This window comes from Anopheles arabiensis, chromosome 3 (assembly GCF_016920715.1).
Source record: "Anopheles arabiensis isolate DONGOLA chromosome 3, AaraD3, whole genome shotgun sequence".
Classification (NCBI taxonomy): Eukaryota; Metazoa; Arthropoda; class Insecta; order Diptera; family Culicidae; genus Anopheles; species Anopheles arabiensis.
Window position 1 is genome coordinate 58,512,334 of NC_053518.1, and position 17,215 is coordinate 58,529,548.

Here is a 17,215-nt window from a genome sequence, read left to right on the forward strand (position 1 = left end):
TCAGCGAGATATAGAATTGTTCGGATTTAGGCGTAGACATATTCGGTTATACTGTGGAGCTGGCACTATCGTACCCCTTGCACTGCAGCTTGCATCATTTGAATAAAAATCAAAGATTATTTGAAATACCATAAGATTTCGAGCAGATGATATCATTCGCAAACCCTCGCAATGTTTGACGGGTATATTTCGCCTTCTTAGTTTGTCTTGAAACCCTTCGCGTTTTTAGAACGTTACTAAACAAATTTGAGATTTTATGACCTATGCGTCGGGAGTTGTTACAGTTTACGATAAGTTACAGTTTAGTTTTATCTTTGCATTTGCTACATCATAGTTACAAATGGATTTAATTACTTTGCTGTTCTAACCAGATGTGTCAAAGTTTTAACTATTTGATCTGTGAAATGTGATAGTTTCCAGATGGTTCCATACTTGTATAATTTTGTATAGCAAACATATAACATAGAAGACATAAAACTATTTGAAAAGGTAATAGTTCACTTTTTTTGTACTGGATCTTGTATATTGGACAATAACCTTATGATGTGTTTTAGTCATGACTGATTCTGATATGGATATCGACACTAGTGCGCAGGATGAATCGATGCAGACTTGAACACGCCCGCCATGCAATTGACAGCGATTTGCGAGGGCGCGCGAGCGCACGCCATACAAGTTTAGCGCCCCAGACCCCTCGCATTAAAGAGCTTGCGAGCCTTGGTAATTTTTTTACCCCTTAGCAGATATAATTATAGCACCCCAAGAGAAGGTATACCAGTGCAAATTGTAGCATACAAAACTACTGAATTTTGTCATTTTATTTAAAAAAAAATCCACAAAAATTGAAATAGTGACCTTTTCGACAAATACTACCGCCAAACAAAATTATCCATGAATAAAAATCAAAGATTATTTGAAATACCATAAGATTTCGAGCAGATGATATCATTCGCCGGGTAACAATGTTTGACGTATAATGTTTGACGGGCGTAACAATCGTACAACAACAAAACAAGAACGAAAACGAATTAAAACAGCTTATGAAAAAGGACTAAGCATTGCAAACATTTGTACATCGTTCGATTTGTATCGTAACAAGGTGTACACAATTTAACGAAAAGTAACAATGATTGGTGAAATAGAACCTGGAATGCGAGGAGGTATGAAACCAAAAAAAACTGTGTGATGAAGCCATCTGCAATATAAAGTGGTGGATAGACGAAGACTGTACTTTTTCGATGCGTGAAATACGACAAAATAAGACACTGAGCATAGTGTAGTCGTTAGCATTACCTCAATAGGAAGAGCCATTAAAGGATTTAATTATTCCTGCAATCGTGTACATCGACAGCCGGAGAAAAGGAACGCACTTTCAAACATTCAAGTACGCAAAGATAAGGCGATTCAAATAATGGCATTGCCTCGCCAAATGAGTGTGTTAAACATCATATACATAAATTAAGTAGAAATGAATGTTAGCATGAGAGCATCGACGGGACGGTCGGCAGTTGGCAAACCGGCAGTAGTTATTATAATTAACATTCTGAATGCGTCTGCCATGACAAGGCAAGGAATATTTCACTATGATGCGAATACTACAGCCATCAACCGCATTTCTTTAAAGGATTTTTTAACAAAGCTGCAAGTGAAAATGGTCTAAAAAAGTATACATGCACCTATAATGGTTATGGACAACGTAGCATTTCACAAATGCCAAAAAATTAAAGAGTTGATAACACAACAAAACAACAAATTGCTATATCTTCACCGTATTCGCCATTTCTCAATCCCATTGAGAATATGATCAGCAAATGGAAGAATACTGTGAAACAAAAAAATCCTCAAAATGAAATCGACCTTATGACAGCAATTGAAAACGGTGCATCGTTAATCACACAAGAAGATTGTGATGGCTGTGTATAGAATATGTGTTCTTACGTAGAACGAAGTATTTAGGGAAGAAGATATAGAAAACTAAATTATTTGCTCGTCACTTATATTATAAATAGCACTTTTTTCAGGCCGAACGATCCAAAAATGCCTTGCATATTATGCATAGCATATTGACTAAACCAGAAATGAAAGATGGCTGTGAATTTTATGTTACAACTAGCTGGCCCGAGAAACTGAGTTATTAGTTAAAATATTTTCTTTCGTTAACCGTAAGAGGAAAAATGCAAAAATCCCGTCAGTAATGTCACTAGACACCGAGAAAGCCTCAAGTGAACTTGAAATCAGTCAGCTCTTTGCCAAAAAATTTAGTTCAGTTTTCGACCTTCAATCTTCGTCACCAATTAATATTGCAACTGCCCTGCAGCACACACCCGCGGATGTTCTAGATATGTCTATAAATGATATTGTCATCACAAATGAATCGGTAGAAAATGCAATCAAACAAATTAAACCCTCATTTATCCCGGGTCCGGACGGGATTCCAGCAATAGTCTTACAGAAGTGCTCAACTTATCTTTCAGAGCCACTGGTCCATCTGTTTAAGCTTTCTCTGCACAGTTCTACATATCCTACTATGTGGAAGTCTTCGTGGATGACACCCGTTCATAAAAAAGGTCCGAGACATGTTATATCTAATTATCGTGGCGTAACTTCCCTATGTGCATCAGCAAAAATACTCGAAATTCTTGTCCAGGAAGCGTTAGTCAGGGGTGGCTTGAATTATATCAGTCCAAGCCAGCACGGATTTGTTCCCAAACGATCGGTGTCGACCAATCTCGTTCAATTCGTGTCTGAATGCCTTACGGCAATGGACGGCAAGTCACAGATTGATACAATTTATACTGATTTCATGTCAGCATTTGATCGGATTAACAATGACATACTCCTTACGAAACTGAGCCGGCTTGGCTTTCATAATAATCTAGTCATATGGTTAAAATCATATTTAAACCAAAGATCATACTGTGTTAAAATCAATAAGTGCTTGTCCAATGTGTTCGTTAGTTCGTCCGGTGTACCACAGGGAAGTAACATTGGCCCAGTATTGTTTATCCTATTTATTAATGATGTTGTATTTGCGCTCCCAAATCAGTGTTTGCGTATGTATGCGGACGATATCAAGATGTATGCGACCATTAGAAATGATTCGGACAGCTCGACACTCCAGCACAGCCTAGACGAATTTAGCAATTGGTGCTCTGCGAACTCGCTATCCTAGTGTGTCAAAAAGTGTTGCGTGATTAGTTTTACTCGTAAAAAAGACCCTATCAAGCGAGACTATAACCTTGACTCGTGTATAATCCCACGTAACATAGAAACTAAGGACCTCGGCACTATTCTTGACTCATCACTCTCCTTCCGTCAACAATATTCGTACGTCATCGACAAAGCATATCGGCAGCTTGGTTTTATTCATCGTCTGACATCTGATTTTAATTACCCTTTCTGTTTAAAATAACTGTTCGTCGCCTTAGTCCGATCCGTACTTGAATTTAATGTTGTAACATGGTCTCCACACACTAACAACTGGTCCACACGAATTGAGCGAATTCAGAAAAAAATCACAAAAATAGCTATAAGAACCTTACGGTGGAACATGGACCAGCCTCTAACCTATCAAACTAGACGGCTTCTTCTAGGATTGCAGTCCTTAGAGAGACGTAGGGAAGTAGCACAAGCAGTTTTTGTAGCAAAATTAATAAAAGTCGAAATTGATGCTCCCGAGCTTCTTCTTAAAATAAATTTGTACGCCCCTGACCACGCACTTCGTCCTCGAAATTTTGTGATCAAAATAGACCGGTCCCGTACTTCCAGAGAAGCTCATGATCCAATTATTTCAATGTGTAAAGCTTTCAATAAGTTCTACTGCTTTTTTGACTTCAACATTACAGTTGCCACGTTTAAATGTTCATGTCTGTTTTCAAATATATAGCAAGTAAGGTTATTTTAAGTATTACTTTATTTTAATATTGCAAAGGCCCCTGCGCGCGCCACGCAATTATCTTCAATAAATAAATTACGAAAAAAACAAAAATGTTCCATTATTGCTTGTACAGGCTTAGGCACGGAAGCCCTAACGAAACACGAAGATCATTCGTTGAGTTCGGAGCGTTCGGGCACGATCGATTAGTTTATAAGTATAAGTGAATTGCGTGAAATAAACTCTCTTCTAATTGTGCAATACAAGGAACAACACCCGGTAATTATAAAACGCTAGAAAAAGTTACACCGAAACGCGAAAGAACATTATCCGAAATCGTAAGATTGAACATTGCTTTTTTACTTCCCATATGACAATGGGGATTTATTTCTATGGCAAACAGGGTGTGAGGTAGAGAGAAACAGGTTGCGACGAGGGAGAAGCAGGATATTTTTGGAGAGAGAGGAATGAAACCAAGGGGGAAACGCAAGGTGGATTTAAAAATATCACGTGGTGGACTCTAGTGCATTTTGACAATTCGTCACTTGACGTAAGGTCCCCAAGATTCAAACTTTGTTTACATTTATTAAATTTGATCATATAATTTATCTACCCCATTTTTTGATTAAACATTCTTTAAAAATATATTTTGGACTTCGCGAGTTCTTATTTAACATTAAAACATGGAGTAAAGTGTGTTATTTTGTGTTATTCCGTGAATTTATTCTATAATTCATTGTGTTTTCGACATTTTTGATGATAAAAATTAAGAAAGCATTATTTTTTTCAATTTTTACATTAATTCCTCATTATCTACGAGCCGCATGGACAATTTACGTGAGATTAGAACTCTTACTCACATGATTTTAAATTTCGTGCATAAACAAATCATCAAATCTTTTGTTAATATGTCTCATTTTTTCGATAAAACCAATAGACACACAAAAATGCACATAATAACAAAGAAATCTGTTCTATTTGCTAAGCTTTGTGTGCGGAAACCAATGGTTAACGGTTCTAAAATGACGTAAAGTCCCTCAACTATGGCGACCCCCCAAAGGCCCTAATCCACCACCTGATATTTTTGATCCACCTTGGGGAAACGAAGAGCCTCACATACGGAGAGGGAGAAATGTCAAAACACACCGTTCGAAACACATTCAAAACAAACGAGGACGCTTCGCGAGCCGGTGTTTGTGAAATTTATATTTTGTTATTTTAAAGTGATTTTAAGTGTTTCAGAGAAGAAAATGGACCAAATAAAGCAGTTGAAGAAGAGTGGGCTGTTAAGGAAGCGAGCACTGGCAAGGATGGGTGAAATGAAGAAGAAATGGGTGGCTGAAAATCAACCCGGTCCGAGTACGAGTATGGAAGTGCAAGGTAAGCTATTTTCATCATCTTTTACGCACGTTAAACTCGGTATCAAGTTTATATTTAATAGTTGTTTTAAAAAGAAACCATATTTAGCTGTGTGTAACTCTGAGTATACGAAGTGCGTATACTTTTTGTGCATTTTGGTGCACGCTCTGGGCCGGTGACCGTACGAGTTTTTGCAAAACATTTCTGACCGTTTTTAAGTTTTGCGTCAGACCGCAAGCTCAAAAGTGTTTTGCTGAACGCACAAATCACAAATGCACTATTTATGTACGCTTTTATGGACGTATTTAGTAACAAAGTCTTTTAGTTTCAGGTCCGGAAGCTGTGGTTGATGGCGTTGCTGAGGAGTGCATGATGGATTTCCCCTTGTCGGAGGAGGAGGATGTATTCATTTTATCCGATGATGAAGATGAGGATGAAATAATCGAATACATCGAGAACGAGAGCGAAGAGGATGATAAAGATGAAGAAAATCATCTACTGAATGAGGAAAATAATAGTCCAGCTCAACATCCGATGGCCAAGCGGTTGAGAGTTTGGGCTTTATCTCATAAGATACCTCATTTAGTATTGAATGATCTTCTTCGCTTGGTTCGCGAAACAACGGACATTCCTCTTCCTCTAGATTCTAGAACGCTCCTTAAGACACCGGTTGCTGTGGGCAAGGAAATACACGCGGTAGCTGGCGGTGAAATGTGGTATCATGGCATTGTGAAATGTATGCAAAGTTGTTTCCGGTAAGACAGATTGTGCTTAGCTTGATAACATGTACCATGTAATGGTATAACTAATGCATAGGTAACATCTACTGTGTTTCATTTTAGGAAGCTGACTCCTTCGGTCAACGAAATATTAATAAACATATTCGTAGATGGGCTACCGTTATTTAACAGCGGGCCAAAACAGCTATGGCCCATATTGGTGAAGCTTGTGAACGTCCCAGAAGCTCCCATATTGGTGGTTGGCGTGTTTTGTGGCTTATCCAAACCGGAAAATGTCGAGGACTACTTGCGCCCACTCGTTGATGAATTGAATCGCCTACACGATGACGGAATTGTTATCAACAACAACAAAATAAAAATCACCCTTAAAGCTTTCCTGGCAGATTCTCCAGCACGAGCATTCATCAAAGGTAAGCAATGTAGAATAATACAGAGCTGAATAAGTTAACAATATTTATGTGTCTTTTTTCCAGGTGTAACATACTTCAACGGCGCTTGCGGTTGCATAAAGTGCAAAATCGTAGGAAAATTTGACAAGAGCGCACGGAAGATGATATTTGAAGGCGTTGCTGAGGAGAGGATCGACGATGATTTTCGCGATGGAAACTACCCAATAGGACACCAGAAGCACCATACTCCGTTATTAGACTTAAAAGAATTTAATATAGAAGTTCAGATGTCAATTGCAGACGATTTACACTTGTTTCATCTAGGGGCATTGAAGAAATTGCTTAAGGGTTATAAAGGAGGTTATAAAGGTCAGCAGCACAGCAGGAAGAGATAAACAAGATTTTAGCTAGAATAGAATTGCCAGCAGAGATACATCGAGGTGTAAGGTCTTTAAAATACGTGGATTATTGGAAGGGGACCGAATTCCGGTCTTTTTTAAATCATAAATCAAATCATATAAGTATCCCTTTGTTCTTAGGAAGAATCCACGATTCAGCGTATGATCATTTTAAACTTATTTATGTAGCTCATACTTTCCTTTCGAATTCTTTCTTCAAACAATATTGGACATACGCTGGTCAATTATTAGAGAAAATTGTTTTAGACTACAGTTCAATATACACCAAATATAATTTAACTAGTAATGTCCATAACCTTTTACACGTCACAAAAGACGTTCAAAATTTAGGTCCCCTTCCAGAAATTTCAACATATGATTGAGAGAATACGCTGCAGTTTATGAAAAGGCTAGCTAGACCAGGACCGAGAATATTAAATCAAATAGTTTGCAGGCTTGCTGAGCTTAGGGAAACACAAGCAGCAGTTAGAAAGGAGGAAAACCAGTATCCCATTTTCAAATGCAGAGGAGAGGAAGTAATTTTATTCGTTAAGGAAGGTTTAATGCTAAGGAAAGGTAATAGGAATGGATGGTTTTTGACGAAGGATAGGGAGATCATCAGGTATAGTGCAGCATTAGAAGAATCTGGAAAGGTTTACATAATAGGACATTTGTTAAAGAAGAAGAAAGTCAGCTTTAGTACTCCGTGTAGTTCAGATATCATATTTAATTATGAAGGTGAAATAGCAGATTTATCAAAAGAATTGAGTAGGGTTCCTATAAATAGTGTGATGTGTAAGCTTGTAGCTATTTCATTAGATGAAGGAATAGGGTATCATTTCAGTCCATTACTACATACTTTAGCTGTATAGGTTAGATAGGGTTTCATTAAGATAGCTTAAGACGTTTTATTGTTCCATGCAAGGCAGCAATGCTTCGATAATTTTCCTTTTTTTTTCTTTTTCAGCTGGCTAGCAAATGCTTTGACGCTTTTATGCATCTTTGAACTCCTATCCCAACCTCCACGTGGTGCTAGCTGGATTATATTTATTGCAGAATTTGTTACATTAATTCTGCAATTTTTATAAACTAATAGGGAATAGGGGGCTTTTAAAACTGGTAATATAAAGGACTAATAAACGATGATTACAACATGTCAACCATATAAATACTAGCAGTTCGGTTATTTCATTAAACTTATTGCTACTAGATTTTAACAATTGAAAGAAAGGGGTTCTCTATAATTGGAGCTAGTTGGAGCCTGGCAGTTGGGTGATTTTCATTAATAAAATATGAGCCAATTGGTATGAAAGATCATGATTTCATTAGAACGAAGTAAACGTTTGTTGTAAAAGTTCATTTGTTATTCAATTATATAGCTCTTATTACTTACATAACTAGTTAACAAACCATCACATCTTTTAAGAAATTCATCTTTGTCATCCTTTAACAATAAAACAAAATCACAGCAATTCTTCGGTTTATCGTTTTTTTGCTTGGCTTGCAGTCAACGCATTCCCTAGTTTCTTCATAAGAAACTTTTTTACTAATGTATCCGTAGCCTCAAGATAATCGTTACCTCCTACAACTCTCAATAAGTGAAGTACGTATATAAATCGATTGAAATCTATCTTACGTGCATCTACACTACTTTTCCCCGTCCACTACAAGTGGACAAAAATTTGCGATCGAACATTACTTCTAAAACTAAGTTGAGTCTACCTTCTATATCTTTAGCACTTGTAACATAAAATATAAGTTTTTGTGCAGTGTCTAACATAAAGATGCTATCAGATTTTAACCTTTCGTTAAAATTAATCAATCCTGCTTCATCAAAAAAAATTTTAATTGACACTTTTCTGGCTGTGGCATTTTTGTGATACATTGTATCGTAAATTAAATCTACCTTCATGGACATTTCTATCATAATGTCCGTCAAAGCTTCCACGGAAAAGGGAATAGTAGATGAAGGCATATTCGTTTTAGGTGTTTCCAATTGTACAGATGGAAGTACGGGAAGCCGGGATTTCGACAAATCACTGGTATTAGAAATCGATCCAGAAGATTGAGGCAAATTCAAAGGTTCCACAATTGGTCGGTAGACTGTGGGAAGGACCGGAAGGGGCTAATGGGGTGCCTTAAAACTAGAGGAAGCAGATGAGTATGTTTGCATAGTAGGAAGACGGGTTTTCGATGAAGCACCAGCGTCGAGCAAATTGTCTAACGGACGGGGTACACATGCATTTTGTACTAAAGGGCTGGTTTCGCTGATTACCAGCACAGGAAGTCGGGATGTAGTTAGAGTGCCAGATCTGGAACAGGAGGAGGAAAGCGATTTTGATGGCATTATTTTATCACTTCGCGAAATGACGTTGGATGATGCAACTGGCACATGATGTGGTTCGATGGTTTTAGAATCCATATCTAAAAGAAACGAAAAACATGTAACATTATTTTGTTCACTGATAGCGTAGGAAGATGTGTGCCACCCAGTAGCCGACAACAGTGACCACGGGAACAGCGCAACACCGGTAAGGTTAATACTTCTAATTTCTACTTACAGTCTTCTCTGTCTTTTCTCCAAATACAGCAATCAAGCAAGCAAAATCGCAGCATGGCAGATGGGATGGATGCGAGAAGATCCGCCTACAAATCACAGCACTCACAAAAGTAAATAAAGATGGCAAGCCAAGCCAGGTGCGCACAGTAACACACACACACATATCCACATTGACAAAGCGCGTACATAAAAGCGCGGCTTTTTTATGCAATCTTCGAATCGAACATGACATTCGAAAACAATTTCGAATGTGTGAAAATATACGATCCTTGGTAAACACGTACCTTGGATTATATTCACCTTGATACATTCAAAATGACAGCAAACCTCTTGTTTTGCTGAAATCAAGAGGTTTTGAGGTGAATTTGTGGTGAAAATTGTTATATGGGTTGGGATAGTTACAGGGTTTACCAGTCCAATAAACAACTGTAATAATGTTTATAACAGTCGTCTCCTTGAATAGGCACCACCGTCTACCACTTGTACACAAGTCAGATGGTGTAAGCTACTCTGTCCAAATGAATATCACAATAGTTATTTTCAATCGCACAGCTGTCAGAATCGGAATCTAGTCTATATCTTTATTATGTACATGTACATGTACCCCTATCTTTCTATATTGCGTAGTTTATAATACGCAGGTTAGTTCTTCGAATGAAGTTTTAACACTGCAGGGCTATTAATTAACGCAATTTGAGCACTCGATCGTGGCCGGTAAACAAAAATTGGAAATTCGTATAAATATTGCCTAATGTCAAATCAAAAACAAACTGCTACCTTAAAACCACGGCAGTCATTCAACAGTTAAAAATACTTAAAGTATTACATCAAAAGAAGGTGATTATATTCGGAAATAGAATGGTAAGTTAGTATTGAATGCGGGAATCGTGATTAACCTTTGGTAACGATTAGAATATGTGTTTTAGGCATATTAGAACAAGCGATAATTCCGTGTAGTAATGACGAAGAAGAGCAGCCAACAACTTCCAAACGTAGAGCTACATCGCTGGAAGACCGAAAAAGAGTTGTTGCTGCTTATGAACGGGGCCAAACGGTGCCAAACATATGCGAGATGTTTGGTTTGAACCGTTTTACGGTGTACAGCATCTTGCGCAAAGTGAGATAGACCGGTGTAGTGGAAGCTAGAAAACGTGGTGGGACTAAACCCAAGAATTTTTTTTTTTTTTATTGATTTTTATAGAGACTTTGAGCCTTTCGGCTTCATTCGCCTCTTCGTAAACTACTTAAACCTAACAATCTTCTTACCCAGGGCATTTCCTCCCTGTGTAAACCTTAATCCGAGTTTGCTCGGTTACTTTAAAACTAAGCTTAAAACTAAAAGGAAGATCAATTTATTAAATTATCAATTTAAGATCAATATTAATTTACGACACATATTATTCTGATAAACTACATTTCTTCATAAAGGTTTGTCATACGGAGGAATTTGAGGAGTTTTCGCTGACATTTGGGGTCGGGTGATAGGATGATGTCTATGCTGGTATCAAGATGGCATAAGGCGCGTTCGGTGGTGTATCCATGGCAATCAGTGAGAATATGACGAACAGTAATGTTTACGCCACAAAAGCTGCATAACGGTGGGCTGGACTTTTCTAGGAGATTGGAATGTGTAAGCCGGGTGTGTCCAATCCTGAGGCGTGATAGCACTCGTTGGTTCTGGCTGGAGTGTGTGTCTTTCCAGGCTGTTGTTGATGGTTTGATGGTTCGAAGAATAGAATTTTGTTTCCGGTGCCAGGTGAGGTTCCATTTTTCGTCAACTATTGTTTTGTTCCATTTGTTGAAGTCTCTGCGGGCTATGGTTGTGTTGTTTTCTGGAGGACGGAGCCGACCCTGGTTTGCAAGTTGGTCAGCTTTTCTCGTTTCCGCTGATACCCGAGTGACCAGGTATCCAGCAGAATGTTATAACCGGGGAGTTATCTAGTTGATCTAATAGTTGGATGTGCGGATCTCGGATGTTACCATGTTCTAGGGCGGCTAAAACACTGGCACTGTCGGTGAAAATAATATTTGGTTTATTAAGGCAAATACCTTCTTGCGCGGCGACTATCATGGCTATTGCTTCAGCTGAGAATATAGAGGTATGGTCTGGTAGTTTGATGGCACAACTGTTGTTGGAGGAGAAAATACCGAAACCGGCGGATTCATTAAGGACAGAGCCGTCGGTAAAGATATGATGGTGATTCTGGTATTTGCTTTGGATGAGATTGGTAAAATGATGGCCGGCGATATGGCTGCAATTTCCTGCACGTAGTTTATCTTTTAAAGACCAGTCTATTGTAGGCGGTTGACGATACCAAGGGCGTCCTCCGCGTCCGGTAAGCTTGCTGATAATGGGAAGCTGGTTGTTGGTGAGGGCATGAAATTGTGCATTGACTCTGTTGATAAATGATTCGGCTTTGATGTCCTTCTCTATGATGCGTCCTGCTGCTGCTGTTAATCTGTTGGTGATAATGTAATCAAAAGGAAGAAATCCGCTCTCACAAAGTAGAGAGAGGATTGGACTGGTGCAGAAGGCTCCAGTTGAAAGGCGGATGGCTGTATGGTATATGGGAGCAATACGCTTCTCAAAGTTTTCTCGTTGGCGAGAGACAATCTCAATACCGTAAAGAATTTTGGGAAGCAGCCAGCTATTGAGGATCTGCAGAAGTGTTAGACGTGATGCACGATGTTGTCCAGCTCCTAACATCCTAAAGAGGTTCAGTCTGGTTTTTGCTTCTTTTCTTATCCGGTTGGAGTGGGGAATGAAAGTAAGTTTTGTGTCAAATGTAACACCTAATATTTTCGCTGAGTTTACATTTGGTATGATGTGGTCGTGAAGTTTGATTGGAAGTTTGCGATGAAAGCCCATTTTGCAGATATGGAGGATTTGAGATTTGGAATGGGATATTTCATGACCTGTCCACCGAGACCATTGCCTTATCTTGTCAACTCCTTTTTGGAGAAGCTGACGAGACGTGCTAACAGATCTCGATGAAGAGACCAGAATGATATCATCGGCATAGACAAAAGGTTTGATTTCATATGGAATGGAGCAAAACAGAGATTCTATACTGATAAGGAAAAGTGTAGGAGAAAGGATGGCGCCCTGAGGGACACCGTTTTCTAGAGGATATGGATTAGAAACACTATTACCGATTAGGACTCTAAATGATCTGTCTGTAAAAAAATTGTCTATGAAATTAGTGAGCCGGCCACCAAAGCCCCAAAAAGCTAGTTGAGAAAGAATGGAATGGCGCCAAGTGCGATCAAAAGCTTTGGAAATATCTATGATGGCAAAGTCTATGTGATGATCCTGGTCTATTGATTTTTGAATAGTATCATCTAATTTGGCAAAATATGTTTTCCGTGCCCAACCCGCTCCGAAAAGCGTGTTGGTCAGAGCTAAGCAGGTTTCTGTCTTCTAATTCTTGCGAGAGGCGGCGATTAACCATGCGTTCTAAAACTTTACCCATGCAGCTAAGGAGGGAGATTGGACGGTAGCTATCAACGTTGTGGTTAGGTTTGTTAGGTTTGGGTATGGGGATAGTTAAACTACTTTTCCAATTATTAGGAATATTACCAGAAGACCAAATACTATTGTAAATGTTAAGAAGGGTGGATTTAGATTCTACAGGGAGGTTTTGCAGTAAGGGATATCCTATGTTATCGGGACCAGCAGATCTACCTTTACATTTCCTTAATGCCCAATGGAGTTCAGTTAATGTGAAAAGACTGTTGTATCTATGTTCAGTGGCATCAGGGAAAGAAATTGGAACAGATTCAGTGTTAAGTTTATGGGTTTGAAAATTACTCGGATAATTGTATGTGGCAGAAACATCAGAAAAGTGGATGGCAAAGGCTTCAGGTACTTCAGCAGGGGCTATGATAGTGTCCTGGGTTTTGAGAACTATCGTGGAGCTTTGTTGATTTTTACCATTCAAACATCCGACTCGCCTCCACACTTCCTTGCTAGATAACTGAGGATAGATTTCATTAATGAAATTATCCCAGTAATTCTTTTTGGCAAGACGAACTGCTTCCTTGGCAAGTCGATTGGCTGTACGATATTCCTCAGCAAAAATGGGTGTGAAAAAGTTATCCGGATTTTTGCTAGCTCGGCGGAATTTGCGCAAAGCAGCTCTGCGAGCTTTAATAGCTGCAGCAACTGTTGCGTTCCACCATGTTGGTTCACATCTTTTTCCAGGTTTTCCAGTTGTACGGGGAATACTCCGAGAAGCGGCGTATTCAATGCATGCAGTTAAGCGAGAGAGAGGGGGATTTTCATCAAGTGGAAGATTGAACATTATTTCTCTTTGATATGCTGCCCAATTGGCCTCTTCATATTTCCACCTGGGGCGGAGAAGTGGCCGCTGGGGATTTAAACTACTGTGGATTAAAAGTGGAAAATGATCACTACCATGAGTGTCATTAGAAACTGTAACTGTGAACTGCTGTGCCATAGAAGATGACACAGCGCAGTAGTCAAGTATGGAGCCTTTGCCGTTTATGGGAGAAATACGTGTAGCGGATTGGTTTGAAATTACTTCCAGACCAATTGTTTCAAAAACACAAGCAATGCTGTTCCCTCTGTTACATGAGGTCGAGCATCCCCAGGTGGTGTGTTGGGCATTAAAATCCCCTAAAACAATTAAATTATTATTTATTTGCTGAAAGGTACTAGTGAGATCGGAAATTATTGTAAAAGGGTTGATTGAATGAGAAAGATATAAACATACTATGGAGCATTGTACGGGAGAAGAAATTTCTACAACTACTGTGGGAAGATTAGTGGATATAGCTATTCTATTTGATGGAATGTGTTTTAAAATGCCTACAGCTACACTATGATGAGGTATGGTTGGGTGTATGTTAGTGTACCAATTGTATCTATTAAGAGGAGAGCTGAGGAGAGAGGGAACTGTCATTACTTCTTGAAGGGTGATTATTGTTGGATCGTGTCTATTGATTAGTAGTTTTAGTTCTTCTATATTTTGGTTCATGCTTCTGATATTCCAGGATAATGCAAATATGGATGAATAGTTATTCGATTGATATGATGAATTGAATTATGTAGTAAAGGAAAAATGGATAAAAGTTAATGCTTATAATCAGAAGGATATTGTTAATATTGAAATTATAAACTAATCTACAGATTTCGTGTTAGACCTAAGAGTTTTTTTAGAGGCAACAGAGGGAGAAGGATTGGATGCGGGAGGGTTGGGGGATTGGGATGAGGGAGAGATGGGGATGATTTTTCGGGGTTGGGATTCCTCTTCCGAGGAGGGGGTGTTCTTTTGGTGGGAACGTTTCCGTTTGTTAGTGGTGTTATTTTGTTCGTCTGCGTCATTTTGTTTTACATGTTTTACTTTTTCTACTTTTTCGTCTTCATTATCTTCTTCAGTTTCTTCTTCAGTGCTTTCTTCCGTGCTTTCTTCCGTGCTAAAATCGTCTAATTCTTCTTCACTTTCATCCTCTTCAATTTCCATTTGAGATTCTATTTTCTTTTTTTCTAAACTCTTTTCAAAATTCTTGCACATTCTTTTCATAGTTTTATCCTGATCTTCAATTTTTGTTGTTAGATTAGTTACTGTTTGTGTAAGCAAAATTATCATTTTTTCTAGAGATTCATTCTTTTTCTTGAGTTCTTCAATTTGGGTGTCTTTTTCATCTACTGTGTGTGTCTGTTGTGCGTATGTGATGCGGTTTTGAATGGGACTAGAATTTGTGGAATGGGTAGCATTAAGCAGAACTTTACGTGCCTCACCGTAAGAACAGTTGTTGTCGATCTTGTACTTGATGACCTGTTCTTCTTGTATGTAGCGGGGACAGGTACGAGACGTGGTGCTGTGGTTGTCCTTGCAGTTTATGCACACGGGATCTACGGTGCACTCTCCATGCGCAGGGGTACCACAGTTAGTGCAGGTAGGCGACAGTTTACAGTGAATCTGTGTATGTCCAAACTGTCCACACTTAAAACACTGCATTGGTTTCGGGTAATAGGCTCTTGTTTTCACTTGTAAAGCACCAAGGCGAATAAACTCCGGAATGGAGGTAGCATTGATTCGAAGCAGAAAAATGTTTGTTGGCACAATTTCACCATTCACTTTACGCGTAAAACGCCGAACATTCATTACTTTTTGGTCACTCAAGTTCTCCAAAATATCTTCATCACTTAATCCTTTTAGATCCGGGGCAAAAAATTACACACTGAACACTATTGAGGGTCACATGAGGAGCAACTTTCACAAGGGATCCATCGATTAACTTTGTAATTTTTTGAAGCTTCTCGAAGTGGCTTCCCCGCTGCAAAGAACTCCCTTAACAAGTCCCTTAAGAAGTCCCTTAACAACACTATACTTGTTAAGGGAAATGAAATCTCTCGTGAGTGATTTTGAGTGCTTTTTGAGTGCCCCCTCACTCGTTTCTCCTCACCGCACCTACCTGGCTTCCCCTCCCACCATTCATTTTCGCTTCCCTTTCTTCTCGCCCGACAATGTCATCATATAATGAATAAATATACACTTCGATGTACAATTCTATCCGCAGTCCTTTTATTGTTCTATCATGCTTTGTTTTTGTTGTTGTGATACACCTCCTGAAACGAAAACAAAACAGAAAATGGAAATTATTGTAGAACGAACACCATTTCAATACAATGATGCCGTACACAGAATGCCGCAGTATTGCTTGTATTACAATCAGTTTTGATTGATGATGGTGATGTATAAGGTTGCCACAGTACTAGTTCGACTTACCTCAGCTATTAGCAGCATTGTTTTAATCGATTCGCACTGAAAAAACAAATTAATTATAAGAGTGTGTTGCTTGCTGCCACAGATGAGCAAACATCTGCCGGTGTGTAAACAATGTGGTCGCGTGACAGCGCTGTCAAAAGTTGTTCATATCGATATGTCAAATTGATTTGACAATAAATGACAACATTGAAATTCAAAGAAGAGAGGTGTATATTTTTGCTGGCTCAGAATCTAGTGCTAGCGGATTTGTATTTGCAAAATTATTGCATCTAACTGTGAGTAAATCGAAAAAGAATTATTGTCTTCAATGTATATAACGCATATGTTTGCAATTTTAATGCATTTGTTTTAGATATCAAATCATGGAAACACAATCAATTCTTGATGCAATCGGGATATGTGATCAGCGAATCGAGCAGAATCTTCGTCAAACGCATAAACTTACCACTGCAGTAGTAGATGTAAAACTGCAACTTAAGAAAATGTGCCGGACAGAGCTGGAACAGCCTGTCGTCACTGCATCCATTGCACACCAGCCCCCAGCAATGCAGCGACCAGTTTTCCTCGCATCAGAATTGGTGTGCAAGGAAGAGCTGGATGCGTTGGAAAATAATCTCTCTCTCTCGGAAAACTTCCAAACAATGGTACGTTGGATTACCGACGAGATTACTGCTACCAAAGAAAAGCAACGAATTCATGACGCTTTGGGAAAAATGTTTTCAAGACCTTTTTTTGCGAGTTGTAGCTGGGCTGGGGCTGTTAAAAAAGGATATAGACCTAAGTTGGGTTTGAAAAAATATCCAAAAGTTGTAAAAATACTGAAGGTTGTTGGTGGAAATATTGACCAGGCAACTTTTCAAAAACATTTGAAAGATAAGCTTTACAATAGGAAAAGTGCATGTAATATTAAAGGGATAAGAAAAAGTGTAGTTCATGCCGAACATAAAAGAAAGGCAGTGATTAATAGTTCTAAAATAGTATGGGGTTTTCATGTTATCCGTGCGGTGAAAGTTTAGTGAATTATTGAGGTTCGAAGAACGTCTGAATTTGAATAAAACAATATGAATTCGTAAAACATGTATTACTTTAATATAATAAACAAAAGTGTTATTTTTAGCTTCTAGGAGATTGGCATGATAC

General features: G+C 38.7%; 1 long non-coding RNA gene across 1 annotated transcript; it reads right to left on the reverse strand.

The window, feature by feature from the left end:
* Positions 1–15,849: 15,849 nt before the first annotated feature.
* Positions 15,850–16,167, reverse strand: LOC120902782. Its single transcript, XR_005739483.1, has 2 exons — positions 16,076–16,167; positions 15,850–15,915 (listed from the first exon to the last, which is right to left on the reverse strand). It is a non-coding gene; the product is annotated as an uncharacterized LOC120902782 (long non-coding RNA).
* Between the last annotated feature and the right edge of the window lie 1,048 nt (positions 16,168–17,215).